The sequence below is a fragment of the Lactuca serriola genome, chromosome 8 (genome assembly GCF_051521515.1).
Source record: "Lactuca serriola cultivar US96UC23 chromosome 8, Lser_US96UC23_V15, whole genome shotgun sequence".
Taxonomy (NCBI): domain Eukaryota; kingdom Viridiplantae; phylum Streptophyta; class Magnoliopsida; order Asterales; family Asteraceae; genus Lactuca; species Lactuca serriola.
The window spans coordinates 207,268,443-207,272,983 of record NC_136415.1 but is presented as its reverse complement, the minus strand read 5'-3'; positions in this window follow the sequence as shown (position 1 = coordinate 207,272,983).

Sequence of the window (4,541 nt, the reverse complement as noted above, 5' to 3'; positions counted from 1 at the left end):
CGATTCACCAATTTCCACCAAGATAAACAAAATGTATTATTAGGTTTTAATTGGTTTTGAAACTCCTAGATCTTTTGAGATTCATTGAACTGTTCAATGGCATGTTTCAATCTCGAGTGTGCCCTTCAGGTTTTGTGACTGGGATGCCGAGGATCACAAAACAAGGTGTGAAGTAACCATGCAAATTACTTGGTACCCTTAAGTGTTTACCCCTCAATCGATGTGCCGGTTAACCACACACGCTCCATCGATACTAAGATGAACATTAAGTTACCCTTTGCCTACCTTGTTAAATACGAGTTAGTGTGCCAGTTAACAACACACGCTCCACTAACCGACTTAAACAAAGTGCAAAGTGTAATTTCATGGATTAGCACCTTATTCACATTTTCCTAAGTAACTAAGATTGGGTATTAATAAGAGTTTAGTTACTTAGTATTTATCATTAATGCTTTTAATGAAGGGAGATTCTAGTCCTATCAAACCCGTTCGGCTAACGACCCTCCACCAGTCAAGCAAGCGGTGGGTGAGAGTGGACACCCATTAAGTTGTCATTTTATAGGCAACAACCTTATACCCACCTTATAGACCGGCTTCGTGAATGAGGCGTACTAGCGGTAAGACTGACTTTACTCTTATACATATATATATATATATATATATATATATATATATATATATATATATATATATATATATATATATATATATATATATTATTAATAACTTATAATATTATAAAGTACAAGGGTTGAATTTTAACTCTTTAAAATTCTAAGGGCTAACTTGGAATTAAAGTATTCTTAAGTGAAAACTTTTCAAATTCCAAAACATGAGGGCAAGGAAACTATTCAAAACTAATTAATTCCATAACTTATGTGTTTAAAGTAGTTTTAATCCAAAAACTCTTCAAGTTCCATAACTTGAGGACAAGTTATGGAAGACTTTAAACTAATAAAAGAATTAACTTTTCTTTATTTTATAACTTATGGAATTAATTAAGGTTACACTTTTTTTAATTTATTATTTAATGAAGAGACTCTTGGTCCTCCATAACTTGAGGACAAATTATGGAGTCATAACACCATTTAATTAGAACTAGACTCTTCATTTTGTAACCTTTGCCAACTTTTATGAGTTTTCTGAAACTTAAATGTGACTTTTCATATAACTTGATGACAAGTTACAAAAACACATTTTAGAATCAACTCTTAGATTAATTTGGATTGAAAACAACTATTTCACTCAACTTTTCTATTAATCTAAGCAACTCATAAGAACAAGATAATTCAAATCAAACTTTTTCATGTAATTAGTCTAAACCTTAAACTAATACACAACATGAATCTATTGAAAATTATCTTTGAAATTGGATTAGCATGAACATTACCACATCAAAAACAAGTTTATAAGTCCAAAAACATCTTAGGGTAATGTTCCTAGTCCAATTCCAGCCAAAAAAATCGAATTTATGCTGTCTGGGGGTCCAACTCGTCGAGTGCACGAACCAACTCGGCGAGTTGGATGCTTTTTGCCTTGGACTCAGCGAGTCCATTCATGGACTCAGCGAGTCTGCTGGGCAGACAGCATCAAAACTCGATTTTCCAGCTTCTTTTGCAAGTATAACAAGAAAACAAGCCTAGGCTCTGATACCACTGTTGGGTTTTGAGCATTCTAACACTCCTAAGTGTACATGCAACCCAAAATACCTTGGATCTATGTTTTCTCTATTATACATGCAAATAAGAACTTCCAAGGTATTATCCTAATCTAGCATACAAAATAATGAGTGTAACAAGATAGAATACATACCTCTTTCATGTAGAAAGTCTTCATGAAGCTTGAGTGCCTAGTGCCCCAAGTGTGACACCTCAAATGGTTCACACAACACCAAATACACTTGGAATAACTTGAGAGAAATCTACACTTCATGAAATCGGCTAGCCCTTCATATTCACACACTAGTGGCCGATTTTTGTCAAGAATAAGATCTTTATATAGTGTTACAATTAGGGTAAACCCTAATTGTCATGACTTTCAATTTCCTTGGATCCATGGGTTCAAATACACCATGGAGCATCCATGGACCATCCTATGGATTTTAGCCCAACTTGATTATCCATGGAGCATTAGCCCACTATACAAGTATGGATGATTTACACAATCAACCCATATATTTAATTAGTCTTCTTTTGATCACTTAATTAATTCTAGATTAATTCTTGATCAATACTAATTAAATAATCTTATTATTCTTATTATTAATATACTAGAAATTATAATATATTAATAACCATAAGTGTCTTATTTCTCTCATTATAGTCTATCCAAATGCATGATGCCATGCAACCCAAATGGACCATGCCGGGTCGGGTCAAGTCTTACCAATTATAGTTATGGACTTAGACATTAATCCAACAGTTAGGCCCTAAACTGTTTTGGGCCTTTGAGCTTTTGGGCCTCATTTGGTTGATGGGCTTTATTGAATTCTATGAATTAGGGGCTTGACATCTATTATGGGCCATGGATTTAATGGTTGGGCGTTTTGGGCCAACAGGTCCATTAAGGATTTTGGACTTGGACTTTTGAGCCCATTAGCAAGGATTGGGTATTTGGGCCTTGAGTGAGGAATTGGAGGTTGGGTTTCCCCCTTAGATAATGTAAAGCCCTAATATTGTTTATGGGATTTGACACCAAATCCAACAGTCTCCCACTTGGATAAATCTAATAACTATAGCTGCCAATGCGACTTTATGAGCCGACATAGCAATCCTAGCTTGTAAAAGCCACTATCTACTCCGACCCAGTCAACGAGGCGTCCTTTAGATAAGGGATCATATATTCCTATGTTCTTAAAATATCTTTGTGGAAAAATACATGGAACATAGTCATATTTATTGTCGTACAATTTGTTTCTCGATTTCCGATTCGTCTAACATAGAACATAACTGAACACATCAATTTAGTTTTGACTGGGACCGGCACATAGTCAAAATAGAATCATAGAGGGGACCGAAATATTGCTTTTAATCCTCTTAGAATAAAAGGAACAGATAAACTTCGACATTATATGCTTGTACTAACTACTCATTAAATCATGCATAACGACACGTTTTATAACATCAAGTTACTGATGCGTGTTCATGCCATCAATGCACAACCAAATCGCAGTCAACAACTCATATATCTAGGTTTGAATATTATATGATATTATCATCTCACAATCACTCGTGATAAATTCCATGAAGTGATTCAAGTGAGCGTGGGTTAAATCCAATACTCAAATCTTATTTCAGGAACACTCATGAATGGTGTAGCAAAATTTTGCTATGTCTAACGCTTTATACAATCAATGAACCAAATCATGACAGTCTAGCCTCATACCTACTTCCAAAGTATGATTGACTATGGATAATCTGAATAATCTTATTATTCTGCATGTCAAAACATGCAAAGTGAAACAATAGTAAATAACTGGCACAAGACAGTAACTTTACTTATAAATAAAACACCTTTTATTTAAACATCAAATATCAATTACAATTTTGCTATTACAAGTTTCTATTTATCTAATCACTAAAACTAATATCGGCTATTAGCCCAATGCTTCTTGCATGCTGCAAGTGCTTAACCCTGCTCACACTACTAGAAAAACAGCCTTTTACAACGCTTATTGCGCGTCTTAAAACGCTCAGACAACGCGCGAATACATGTCAATGAAGGCCCTGTCATAAAGAGAGACGACGCGCTTTTGCTCGTCGTCTATAGATGACACGCATTTACGACGCGTGGTTATGACACGCAATGCGTATCGAGGAAGGCCCTTTCATAAAGGAAGACGACACGCATTTGCGTGTCATAACCTTATGACGCGCGTGTTTATGACACGCAATGCGTATCAAGGAAGCCCCTGTCAAGAAAGGCCATGTCATAAATAAAGACGACACACATTTTTGCGTATCGTAATTTTAATTTTTTTTTAAAAAAAAATATTTATAGATTTACTGATTTTCAAATTAAATTTTCATTTCATGTCTCATAATAAAAAATAAAATACCATATACAAAAAATACAATACGTTGCACAAAATTTAATCTCATACAAATAATCATTCCAATAGTAGACAAATGTAGCATTTCAACATTTTTTATATAATTAACTAAATTATTAGCAAAATTTCTGAAAATACCAACATACTTATCTATGAAGAGCATTAACACTATTCTTTTCCATCAAAAACTTCAAAACCTACATAATTAAATTAATGTGTATATGGCAATAGAAAGAGAAGATGATAATCAGAAATTTGTGTGAGCATATGGCAATAGAAAGAGAAGATGATAATCAGAAACGGAAACTTTTGGCATTGCAAACCATCATAATTATTGGAAGTATATGTATAGTTCATGTTGGAGGCGTTGACTTTCTTTCATTTTATAGCAACTTGTCTACTTAATATATAAAGACTCCAACAATAAATAGATATGTTGTGTTACCTTGACGCATCTCTGCTGTCCAAAAGTATCCTCAAGTAGGAGCTT